Source organism: Styela clava, chromosome 9, assembly GCF_964204865.1.
Source record: "Styela clava chromosome 9, kaStyClav1.hap1.2, whole genome shotgun sequence".
In the NCBI taxonomy this organism is placed as follows: domain Eukaryota; kingdom Metazoa; phylum Chordata; class Ascidiacea; order Stolidobranchia; family Styelidae; genus Styela; species Styela clava.
Genome location: NC_135258.1, coordinates 15614432 through 15629021, shown reverse-complemented (window position 1 = coordinate 15629021; position 14590 = coordinate 15614432).

Genomic DNA, 14590 nt, shown 5'->3' with positions numbered 1-14590 from the left:
TAAATGACACAACCAATGCTGCATGCTGCAATGCCGACTCGGGCTGCAACGTTCAACTAAATATAATACAATGTCCGTAAGAATGCGCTTATTAAGTAGTTCTAATGCCAACATTGTGTAGTATTGAAACATTGCAAATTGCTTGTTAAAAAAAGCGACCCAGATACCTCAGAATATTTTAATTTAAAGTAAATGTGATTCTCCCTAAGTTAATGGCATTGTCACTGGTACAATTATGTGACTTGCTGATTCTTCTTCAAATATATATAAGATGTCGATTACAAAAATAAAACAGGCGATGAAATTGGCAACCAAATTTATTCTCCTGTGTATTACCACTATTTCTTTTAATAATCAGCAATATCCAATTTCCGTGACTCTACTGTATGCAATCAGCTGTTGCTGCTCCAAGTCCAGTGAGTTTCGATAAATGACAAATTCGAGACGAAAACATCAAATCTTGTACTCTCTGATCTCATCTAGCGGTCAGTGAATATGATCTCTTTGGAGAGCAACAATTATTGAACCAGCTTCTACCGCCCTATTCCAAACAAAATCGTGTTTGCATTGTTATGGGTGTTTACTTTAGTTATTTCTAAATATGATTGAATCTGTATGCCTTGGCATCAATATTCGTACAAGAGCAGTGATTGGTTTCGGAATCAAGTAGAGCAATATTAAAATGTGCAGTGACTTTTTTATATTTGCACACTTTTGTTTTTGTTGGGTTTCTAGTAATAGAGTCGCACTCTTGTTCATTGGTTTCGCTTGGTACTCGGTATACCAATGCATCCATCATTACGTCATTTTCCTGGTATTGATTCTTATCCGCAGTCAGGATACTGTTCATATCGTTTGAAAATCGGCCCTTTCGTTTTTTTTCTAGTTTACCAACGTACATTCGTTCTTTACGACTTACGTTGCAACTACACAATAGGAAAAGACGACAGCAAGTTTCGACAAAAGATGCAACAACATGTTTCTCATTGATGCAAAAATTAATAAAATACATGACCCGCACTTTCTTTTTCATGATAAAAATAATTTGTGACCCATTCAGTAAAAAAGGTTTTCCCTCTCTTTACTGAACAGACATATGGACTCCCGTAATACTGCAAAGTCCATAGCTGTTTTGTGTTCAGTTGCCATGGGCAACAGATAGGTACCGCAACGTTGATTACCCTGATCTCCTTTCACCGCAGAAGAATATGAAATACAAGAAAGCGATCCTCAAATATATGAACACGAAGACCAAAACGAAATAGTACGGGTCTACAGTCTGCCACAGTAAACTATCGGTACCGCAGTATTCATTCATTTTTGCATAACAACAGGATGAACGGAAATACCAACGGTACAACAACACCATTATAACAAACTGATCCATGGACATTTCGTGAATAACAAGGAGAAGCTGAACAACGCCGAGAGAAAGCAGTATATGCGTAATGACATGCCTAGAGTAGAGACAACTTCAATGAAAAAGCTGGGGTATACGTTATCTTATATTTGCAGATTTATCCCAACTGTGGTCATTTGCAATTTAGATGCAACATAAATAAATATGGTATGACTATGAGTGAATTATTATCAATGAGTTACCCTTCCGATAACTTGTTATGTTGTAATGAATCTCTGTAGGAAAAATTTAAATTCGAAATATTTCTCTCTTTTCAAGTCAACGAAATTGCATGGGAAATCGAATTGATGATAGTCAATCTTCATCAGATGCATCGGAAGAACAGGCATGTGTGTATGCTAGCAATTATAAATGTATGTCGGCAATTTACGGTCACAATAGGAATCTCAACCTCTGTGGAAGGGACTGTCCAAAAATGAGTTATTTGGAGCTTCCTTATGGTTATATAAGGTTCGGGTCATATTAATGATCAACCATGCAAAGTATTTGCATGGGGTGCTAATCAATATGGAAAACTCTATTGCATGACGAAGGATGAAATCAAAACGGACATAGGGATAAATAGGTAATATGTGTTAAAATCCTACGTTACAGATCTACAATTATCGATCAATCGGTTATACCTTACGCTTACGGTTATACAGAAATATCCACTTAGGTAATACTGTAGAATCGACTGATGTTTTGTTAGAGTCCTCATGATGCAGGGCATGTCAACGTTATTGTTACTCAAACCTAGAGACCATTTTAAAGTATAAGCTGGCCGTGAATTATTCACGTTGAGTACTGAAATGACTAATGATGGTTTCCTTGTCCGTTCCCGGCCTTACCTTGCGAGGCTGGGCTGGAAGAAAATTAATACAGTGGCAGGGTTTGTTTCTTCTACTGTCCACCGAACAGCGCAATGGCTGGCGTCATTCCTATGGACTTTGTTCGCTCTCATTTTCTTGGTAGTGTTTGTATTTCATCGTGGCGGCTTATATTTTGTTTTCAGAATTTTTATATGAAATTCTCCACAGACTATTGTTAATAAAAGTTTTATACTACTCCGCCACACAATACTTAATAATAAATTGAACTACAAATAAATAATTATATTAAATAAATTTTCTGCTTTTATTTGTATATTGCCAATGCAGTAGGCAGTGGGATACGACTCCGGTTCAGAACACTGTTTGCAACATTTTGTGTAGTGTAGATCAGGGGTTCTCAAACTTTTGGTGTTGCGGAGCCCTTGAAAAGGTTGACTATTATTCACGGAGCCCCAAAATAAATGTTAAAATTGTTACTTTCAGATTAATATTCCTGAGCAAGTTAAAAGTACTTTACCCAATTTAAATGCTGAACCTTTTTCAATAGGGTTGATGCAAGTCATAAATAAAACTAAATTTTAAGCATAAATTATATATATATACTAAAGCTGTAAATTTGACACTTGACAAACATACTAATAAATTAGGGGTCGATCGGCATATACATGTATTGTTACACAATGACGACGTTAATTGCTTTTTTGATCTCGTGGGGAATCATCAGTTGAATGTGAAAAATATGTTACCATATTATAGTCATCGACGATGAAATGCTAAAAATATTAATTAATAAAGAGGTAAATCCGCAACTCACATTTCTTGATTGAAAAGCGGCATTCTAAAATATTAAAACTAAAACTTAAAATGGAAGATCACACGTTTGGTTTCAGCAGACTCGCCTCAGATTGAAAACGCTTTTATAGACATTGTAAATCACAAAATTTGGTGTTATGTTAGGTTTTCATCGTAGTAGTAACTGCGAAATCGAAACACAGTCAATTGTACGCGCGATGTACCTTTTTTTCCCATTTTGAAACTACCGACGGAGCCGCACGCAATCAATTGTGCGCGCGATCCGCGATGTACCCTTTTTCATTCTGAAACTACCAACGGAGCCGAATGCAATAAAATAAATTTCAATTGTTCGTATTTTGCCCAGACATTGCGATTTTTTAAACGGCGATATCTTGCTTAAAAATAATCTTAAGCGCGAAAGAACGAATCAAGTTTGACAAATTCCAAGATCGCAAAAATACGACTCCAATTTATTTATAGTTGGCAGTTTATCACGTATTTTATGTTATTTTGGAATAGTATGCTTTCATTTTAGTAATCCTAATAGTAATCTCGAATCAAACGTGAGTAACGATTGAATATGTGGACATGGACATGGATTGAATATTTTACGCAACAGAAATCTCGTTATCCGTTTTTTTAATCGCAAAAAATGTTGCGCGGAAATTTCCGATTCCAATTTTGAACCACCTCCCTCTTAAGAATCCTTGCTGCGCTCTTGCTTATAAACAATGTCATTTTTTAATTCCGCCTCTTTGCCATATTTCGAGGCTATACTGTTGTCATATATTATCAAAGCTGTTATTGCTTCTTTGAACAGTTACGAAATTAGTCAGTATTTTAAAAAGTAATCGAATAGCTCGCGGAGCCCCTGGGTTTCTCTTGCGGAGCCCTGGGGCTCCGTACGGAGCACTTTGAGAACCTATGGTGTAGATGATCATTCAACCCCTGGTTTGCAGACGGAATAAAACAGGCTACATAAGAGCTTTGATACTGACATGTTCTGACTATATGTCTCAACATCAGATATTTTGTTTTGTGTTATTAACAGATTGGTAGCAATTCCAAATTGTTAAAATCTGAACATTTGGATTGTTTTGTGCGATTTTAGCTTTATCATATGACATTTGTTTTAATCCAATCAGGGGTATCACTATTATAATTTAGTTATTACCCCACTGTATATTTTGATCCAATGGCAATTGAGTACTACATAATTTTATATAGTGCATTATAGTTTAAGATGGAGTGTTCAAATAGAAACAAAAACGGTGCGCGATTTCGGGTAGCGAGGTCATCGTATTTTAAAATTCTTCCACCGGAAGGCGCTATACAGACAATGGGTAATGTATCATTGAAATTGGGTACTCCCGTAGTGTGTGTACCAGGTTAAAGTTAGCCATAATTTTTTTCCGATTTTCCTTATTTAAGTTCTATTACGAGTTTGGGGATTTTCTGTTCTTGCCGAGTGAATATACCCTCTGCCCATAGGTTTCAGTCCCTTTGTACAAATTGATGTAAAAAAGGCGAACAAAATTAGTTACCTCTATATTGGTACACACACTTATGGAGCGCCCAAATTTGTACTACTGTATATACTATAATCTTGTTATTTGCGTAATTTTGCATTTCAATTGTAAGTTTTTAGTTCCACAATTTAAAGCATATGGATTTATTTCATCGAAGAGCCCAGCTGTTATTTCGTTTTTGGATAATTTTTTTGTTGCAGTAATTTAAACATATTTCGGTAAAAGTAAGATAAATTAGACCAATATTAGATGTCACTTGTTAGTACTTTTTGATCGTTGCTACTGAAGAGTTTGAGTTCATGTGATTGTTTTAAGAGTTCAGCTAGGGTTGACCTTATAAATCTCTGACACGCCCCCAAAGTGACAATAAAATACTCGCTATGGTAAAGTATAGGAAGGGATTTCAGAGATAACACTTACATTTTATATTGTTGGATTACCATTCTTGAATGAACATCAACAAAATTGAGAATTCTTCTAAGTACATTATAATTTATTGCGAACTTTGATTCGTGAAAAAAAATTAGTTTCGCCACTTTTTTCTCATGTAATCATGTACTTCAAGATATTTTGCAGTTACCAGAATTTGCGGAGTTTTGAAATGGCTGTTTATACTGGAATTATTTACTCGATGTAAACAAATTAAAAATAGTATATCCGTATATTTGTATACCTTGTTTATTGAATCAAATTTAACGCATATTTGCTACTTTGTTGTTATGTCATCACATAAAGTGGAATAGCATACATTACTTTTCGTATTTGACCAGCAAGACAGATATTTATGTACAACTATTTACCCAAAAACATTTGACAAACTTTATAAGTCAGAATACACATGAAATTTGTTTGTCTCAAATATTAACTTTTTACATGCTACCATATTTTACTACTACATCTTTGTAATATGATGTGGAACCGAGGATACGTATAAAAATACACCTGATTATATACCTGATTCTTCTTGATACTAAAACTGAATTTAAAAACTAAGAAAAAATCAATACTAACAATTCTGTGAAAAATACGATGCAATTAGTTTTTCAATGCGCGCATTGAAGTTAAACGGATAGAACAAACAAAAATTTAGGAAAACTAACAAGTTTTATGAACATTTTGTTACCATATCATTCTGACATTGTATCGAAGAACTAATTACTTTTCATGTGTAACTAACTATCGCACAGTGAGACTTCGAATTGGGCTGCTGGATTTATTTTACTATTCCATATCATTCCACAAAAAACATATATTTAAAACGGTTTGTGTCTGCTTGTGTTATTACCGGGTTGCTTCCATTAACTGATTCCAAACAATCGTTCATCGCAGTAATAATAATGCTTTGCACCAATCTTAAAATATTATAAATAAATCGCTTCTGAGAAACATGGTGATTTGGAATTTCCATCGTAGGTTTATAATACGTGAGATCGGGCCACTATATAGATTTGAGATTACTATGTTTAATTAATCTTTACTATGTGGAAGCAGCAAACATTTTGTGTTTTTCCAATAAATATGTACTTTATAAGGTGGAAAATATTACTGTCTTTCCAAACATGTAATGCTAACACAAGAAGAAAGGTGTTTATTTGTCAAATGTAAACTACTATAATATCTATATGTATAGAGATACTGAATGAAAGACTGTTAATTAAATAAACTGTGAATAGCTGATGAAGAATCTTCATGTGGAATTTGTGATTTGACGAATTAGATTACTTCGGCTTCAGCTTAATATTAAATTTTATTACAACCACCTTTATATCTTGTATTAACTATTTTATTAAAAGTATCTCCTTTGTCGTTAGGTGTCGCCCGGTCATCACATATTATATGACATAAAAAATTGTTCAGAAGTTGTTTGTAGCGGAGAACCATAAACTTCGAAAGATTCCAGATATAGTGTCAGACTATCCCAATATTTTTTGTTTATATTAATAATTGGTTTTTATGTTGCATTCTAAAATCAATATATATCTTGTGAACCATCCTTTTTGTTTTCGTTTCTGAATCTTCGATACACAACATAAAGAGTGTGTCAACAGTATTTTAAACAGTCTACAACAGTCTGATTACAATCATTTGCGTTTCAATAATTGGAATGTTTTCAGAACGCATTTTAGTAAAAAGGGTTACAATTTTGTCTATATGGCGCCCAATACTCTTGTCGTGGAAGCCATTATACGATTCGCCCATCTCTTCTCGGTTAATATTACAATTCCAGACGAAACTTGCATAGCCATTTTCCTCACTCAAAGTTTCACCGCGTCAACGGATCGTACATAATTCCCATGAAATAGATTTAATGAACGTAGTTATTCCTGCAAATCGCACTGGGTTGGTTAAATATTCAACGGGCAAAAAAAAGAGTTTCAGCTAAGCTAGCTGGGTAGTCGTGGTTTAATTGACAGCGCTTGATATTTATATTAGTAGAAATTATACCTTACGGGCTTACGTAATGAAACCTTTTTACCTTCTGGGTTAAAATTAATTTCACAAATTTCGAAATGTCAAATGTATCCCGCCATTTCGTATAAGACTGAAACGTAATAAAAATAGGAAAACAGAATTTTAACTCTGTATGTGAAAATGGTTTAGTACCCCGTACTGAAACAAACAGTACCGCAATAAAAAAAAACATTTTCTCGTGGGTAAAGAGTTAATGCCTCTAAATATCTTGTCACATATTAACAATCTTGTTCAAATATTGACTAACATCCTTCGTAAAATTCGCTCCAGTTTAAAAAGGTTATCTTGAAGAATCATTAAATTCATGTCGCCATCCAACGTAATCGGTTATGCCTGGCCAAGTTTGTTCTTACTTATCATTAAACTCCGCAAAAGAATATTACATTACTCCAATAATTCCCCTTTCACATGCGCATACATCGTATATATCTTAAATCTATAAATTCTACCAGAAAATCAAATATTCATAAATTAAAGCTGAGAGTAAAAGAGGCAAATCGCCATTCAGTAATTTTACTATCAGTGGATATATTTAGTTTTCCAGAATTTTCACCAAAACGTTCAATTGAAGTTAAACGAAAAAACAAAAACGAATATGATTTATCACCTTCAAACCTATTCTCATGTCTAATCTAATTTTTCTTTCCCGTCTACACTGACAATATGTAACCTGAAATTATTCTTTTTTGTTTATATATATTCATAGGATTACGGGTGTCTGTGTTTACACGGTATCGTAATATGGTATTCTTTCTCAACATTTTTCTAAAAACGTTTCTGCCATGCCTTGTATTGTAAGTACACAGAACTCACTGATGCGTTTAGAAAAATTCAGTCAATATTTTCCCCTCAAATATGTTGTTAAATACGATTCACAATCGAATAAATGTTGACCCAATTTGTTTTCTCTGGTTTTCATGCGCTTTTTTGAACTTTATTCACTTACCTAAGGTAAACTGAAATCCGGACTATTTACTGAGAGTCTGTAGCTACTACTCCATACCATAATTCTTTCAATTCATCTGTAAATACTCCAATTTGTTTGTGTTATCGCAATTTACATTTATATTGGAATTTACTCGATGTAAACAAAAGAAAATAGAGAATATGTATATTTGTATACGTAGTATATTTAGTATCAAATCAGAGTTAGTGCATATTTACCATTTCGTCGATATGTCATCACATAAAGTGGAATAGTACTCTTTACTTTTTGTATTTGACCAGCAAGACAGATGTGTATGTACAACTATTTACCCAAAAGCATTTACCAGACACTATAATTCGGAATACACATTGAATTCGTTTTCTTCAAATGTAATATTTGTAACAGCTTCTACTAACGATTTCATCGATTTTCTTACATATGGAACACTATTCTATTGGATTAGAATGTTGAGCAAAACAAATGGACAAATTTTGCGATTTCCCATTCAAAATCATCACACTATTATAAAGTGTAGTTGCTATAGTGTAACTCTTTTTTCAGCGTTCAATATCTTTCAGCTTTCTACCGTCATAGTCTATGTAGACTGGGGGTCGGCAAACTGCGGCCCGCGGGCCAAATGCAGCCGCGAACTAATTTTTTGCGGCCCTCTGACGTCCCGACTTATAATGTATAAAACAAAAATTTGATTATAAATTTATTATTGTCTCCACACGGATATACGCGGTAACATTGCTGCTGTAAAGCGCTTTTTTGTAGTAAGTAGCGTCAGTTGTAGGCTATATCGTTTAATTGATGTCGGTTGTAATTATAAGTCGAGTTATTCTGAATTTTAAAAGTATAAAAACGCCCGGGAACGGAGGGAAATTTAAGACGAGAGCCGTGCTTTGACGGAAATTTTAGTCTTTTTGCGCTTTTCAAAACCAGTTTGCAAGTCAGCATCGCGGTTATTAAGGAATTTAATGTTGAACATTTCGTACTCGCTTGTCAGATCGCCATTTGGATGACGTACTGCTAATGTATTGTTTGATAATATATATATTAAAAAGCGCAACATACACGCCTCACTGTGGTACAGACTAGAAGGTGCGAGTGGGCCATGATTTGAAGGTAAATGTCGCAATTGTTCGCAGGCGGAAATTAATGCGGCCCGCACGCCAGCGGAAATGTACATATTTGGCCCGCGAGTACATAAAGTTTGCCGACCACTGCTGTAGACTATAGGTACAGCAGTTTTCACTACTTCGCCTGTCCACTAACGCAAACGCGGAACCGCCACCAGGTGCGCAATTTTTCATTTTCATGCCGTCGTCGCACAGCTTTGAAAGTTTTCAAATAAATAAAACCCATAGCCTTTTAGCGAAGAAAACAATTTTTAATTACTAGAAATTTGAAAGCAATTGGTCCATCAGTTAACGAGAAAATTTTTCAGATGAAGAAAAAAACTAGCCAACTAGGTAATGAACATGAACAACATAGTAACAAAACGAACCATATGTATACATTGTGTCCAACAAAACAATACCACTGATCTGCTTTTCGAAAGCCTGTTGAACAATATTATTTCAATAAAGCATAAATATTCTTCAGAAAAGTAAATTTACAATACACCCAAATAAAAGAATTACTCGTTCTCTCTTTCTTTGAGAAGGAAGCAAACATTTTTTGTTTTTCCAATAAATATGTACTTTACAAGATGGAAAATATTACTGTCTTTCCAAATATGTAATGCTAACACAAGAAGAAAGGTGTTTATTTGTCAAATGTAAACTACTATAATATCTATATGTATAGAGATACTGAATGAATAACTGTTGAATAAACTCAGAACAGCTGATCAAAATTGTACCGGGAGTTTACAGATTGAAAGATATACTGTAATAGTGATCTCAATAGAGATCATTGCGAATGAAATATTTGTTTGGGCTGTTGTGCTTCGTGTTCTAATCTCAAATTATCTTTAGAAATGAACTCAGTTGTATTAATTGTTTCACACCCTAATCGAGCCATTTTGTAATATATGCAGAAACTTGGCCGAAGGACGAGCTGTAATTATGATTTAGGATTAGAATTTTTATTGTTCGTTATAGTCGATTGGATATTCTATAGAAATGTTGTCGATGAAAATGGTTATAAAGTGAACTTGTCAGTGATCAAACCCGAGAATAATAGTCAGCGATGTTCATGTTGCTATCGCAATACTCGTTTGGGATCATTTGGTAGGAAGACCCGCCGAAAAAAACCTCATCCCCGCTCAAAAAAAAAATCAGATTCAGTTACAATTTTTCTTTGGTGGTGGAATTCATCCGCCGAATTCCGCGATATCAGGGTCAGGATTAACGAACGCGCAATAACTTGAAGCGTGACAAGCGCAATATGCAGTACTTAAAACGTGGCGGGAATGTTTTTCTAAAATCTCACATTTTTTGCATTAGGGGTGGGGGCATTCTAAAAAAGTTCCTCTGTTTGCTCAGAAATGTAACTGTGTGAGTGACAAGTCAAAAACAGCCTGTCAAAAACTAGTTAGTGCGAACATGTAACCAACTGGCAACGGTGGACAATACATATACATATGAATACACCTTAATAACATTTTCACTTAAATTATTTTCTGCGACCTTCGAGATATGATTGATTGATCTGTGCCAAATGTAGAACTATCTTTTCAATTGCATTCACTCCGTACGTGAAATTACTGCACTAAACTCCCCATTGCAGCGAAAGTGCGAGGAATGTATCAATGGGATAATTTGTAGATTCTAAATTATATTTCATGATGATTTTTGTACAGAATTTGAGCGAAAAGAATGTGAATGTTACTTAGAATTAAAAAATAAATTGTGAGGTTTTCGATCTGGACAAATATATGATAGAGCTATATTGGGACTCGTGATTCAATGCCTCCAGAATAGTTTTACTTCGAGTCCACGTACATATTCTCCAATTTTAACAATAGCCAAAGTTTTTGTCTCTTATAGCTTTCATACAACATTTTATACCCTTTTAAATTGCATGACGCCCGGTCGTGAACCACCGGCTACAAATGGATGAGATAGTAAGCAAGATTCTGTGACACAATAACGTACTTATTCAAATATTGACAAACATCGCGATAAAATACGTTCCAGTTACAAACTGCTATTTCCAAAAATCATTAAATTGTGCCGACATGACTGGAAACTCGGTTATAACTTGTTTGACGGACATAACGTGTTGGGTACTCGAGTGATGTATACTTTGGCCAAGAAGTGATATCGTCAAAGTTCACAAGACACCATTTTTATTATCCAACGGCGCCAGGGATTCATACGTTATTAGACATTTTACTCCACAAGTTAAATAAAATATAAAATATCAAAAATAAAATTATTTTTCTAACGATCTTTTTACTAAATTGTATATTGGGAAATATCGTTTTTTATCGAAACTAATTTACTAATTGATATCAAATGCCTCCGAGTCCGATGTGCTCAATGTTTCACCCAAAGTTTTCCTATTTCTAGGATTGTTGCGTCGCCACGTGGTATAACGTGAGTCCTGTCCGACGCACTGCTTAGCTGCGGTCTTACAGGTACTGATTTAGATAACTACGGATCCAGGATGTGCAAGTTGATTTAAGGCTTGTTAATGAATAAATAACGAAGTTTAGTGTAATTCAATAGGCAACCGGTACTGCGGTTAGTCACTAGATTTCCGTGTCCATATTTTTGAGCATTGCTCTTTTGTTTAAAATTCCCATAATAAATATAATATATATATATATACATATATATATTTGCTTTAAATCAATTCTGCGCTACGAAGTGCGCCATCAATCAGTCAAAAACATTCTTTGGTGTTCGGTTTAATATTGTCTTGAACGCCTTTCATTTTCCCCATTCATCAAATAATATCCCCAACCCAGGTGTGATTATCAACAACAAGATCTAAACATACGTCCCACTCCACCTGCTAACTCCATCAATTGACCTTAGTCTGACCTCTGTTCTTTGGAGGTATATTTGCGATGACCCATACGAATTCGCTGAAGCATGACGCGATAGCAAAGAAAAATGAATAACACGTTAGACTGGATTTTTGCTCGTAAGTCGGCCAAAGGGGTTTGGAAATGAACAATGTTTCAGCTTTAATAATATTTTTAAGATATTTACAGCAAGAGTCTATTGTGTAAGAATATAAAGAGGTTTTTGTTCCTCAGTACTGGGTACGGGTGTGGTACACACTCTCACAAAAAGAGGAACGCGGGATCATCTCTTTGTTAGCCTTCGCTGTAATTTATTAACCATTTTCGCGTTTAATTGCGAGCTTCGATAACGCATTTTGTCCTTTGTATATATCTTGTGCAAACATTTGGCATGTGTTCATCATGAAACGAGCTCTGACACGACAAATTTTATCAAACATCGTGAAAAATGTACAAAAAAATAGTTTTTTTTGCTAGTGAATAAATATACCTAGATAGGGCTTTAGATGAGAAATTGTTCCCTGCTTAAATATTATAAAAAGAGTAGTTTCATTTTAAATGTACTTTTATTTAATTCCATTGTTTTCCGCTGTGTGTGCCATTTGTACGTCAAATACATCACATGAAAATTCGTATAAATTTGCTTTATATTTTCAATAACACAGTTAATGTTTTTCAAAGACTAACGACCTCTCGCAGAAGAAGATTCACCTATTTTACCATCGCCCGCGTCTTGTTTGCTCCGGTACTGGTACGTAGGTCTTGCAAATATTTACCGAAGATTAATCATTAAATACGTCCGTTTGAAAGTCGCTTTATGTTCCTGTAGATAAATTACCGGACGAACGAATAACAGTTTTTATCGATCTAATTGACATCTTCATTCAAAAATGTTCCCTGGATGATATACATTATCTAAGATATTCTATGAATATTTTTGAAAAACAACCAAAATTTCTTCTCAACGCTTTCTAAAACTGTACCAATTTTACCATTTTCCTTTCACATGGGCAAAATGCATTGAAAATGGTCAGCGACGATTTAAATTTCAAACTATTGTCAACGAGGGGGGAGAAAAGTAAGAATTAAAACAATGCATCCCTTTTAGAGTATCAAGAAGTGTTGACAAAACTGCACTCTACTTTTGGGGTATGTTTCCCCAATTTGAGATGATTCTACAAAATGACTACCAAATTATATTGCAACGAAGTGAAACAAAAGATTGATCTATATTTCAATAATTATATCCATTCTTTCTTAGCCTCAGAATATAATAATTAATACTTTTAAATTGTTCCTACGTATTATTACTTCCCAACATCCCACTCGTCTATGAAACTGATAAACGGCATTACTTACAACGCAGGAAAAGTAGTAACGTTAATATTTGAGGCAAACAAATTTTGTGTGTATTCTGACTTATAGACTCTAGTAAATGTTTTTGGGTAAATAGTTGTACATAAATATCTGGCTTGTTGGTCAAATACAAAACGTAAAGTGTACTATTCCACTTTATGTGATGACATATCGACGAAATGGTAAATATGCACTAACTTTGATTTGATGCTTATATACTAGATATACAAATATACATATTCACTATTTTCTTTTGTTTACATCGAGTAAATTCCAATATAAATGTAAATTGGGAAAACACAAACGCTTTGGAGTATTTACAGATGAAATGGAAGTGCCCTCCATGGTAAATTGCGCTGTACAGTAGCTACAGACCCTTAGTAAATACGTCTGGATCTCAGTTTACCTTAGGTAAGTAAATTAAGTTCAAAAAAGCGCATGAAAACCAGAGAAAACAATTTGGGTCAACATTTATTCGATTGTGAATCGTATTTAACAACATATTTGAGGGAAAATATTGACTGACTTTCAATGAAATTTCCTGTATCAATGATTCCTGTTTACTTGCAACACAAGGCATGGCAGAAACGCTTTTAGAAAATTGTTGACACAAAAATACTCCACGATACCATGTAAACACAGACACCAGTAATCATATGAATATATATGAACAAGAAGTAATAATTCCAGGGTACATATTGTCAGTGTACTTTAGGAAGACGAATCTGGCATCACATCAATATTAGGGCTCGTTGTGATAAAATCATTCCGTCATTTAATTTGACTAAATTGGTCATATCCTTGTGAAATTTGACTGTCCTCAATATTATTTTTTGTGGAAATCATCTAGACATGACAAGATATCTTTTAGTATTTTACATATTTTTAAAAAGGTCATGTTTTCAAGTAAAATGTAACTCTCAAAGGTCATATACCTTAACAAGAATCTTGAGAAATATGTTTTCAATCACCAAAATGGCCCTTAGTTTTCACTGCACCACAGGCGTTCAAATATTGCAGTTTTCTCTATACTTCTCTGGTAAATGTATGTAGATATGGGAACATAAGGATGAAATCGAACACGAATAGATAATTTTTTGATATTTTGCAATATTATGTTTATTTAAAAAAAATTATATACAGCTTTTAACTGACACTTTTTATTTGAAAAATACTTAGGCTACATTCATTTTTCGAATGTTTTTAGTCATAAAATCTACTTCGCTGCGAAGTCTAAATTGTAATTCTTACATGTACAGCCTTTGCGCAAACAAGATCAAGAATGGATAAGTCATT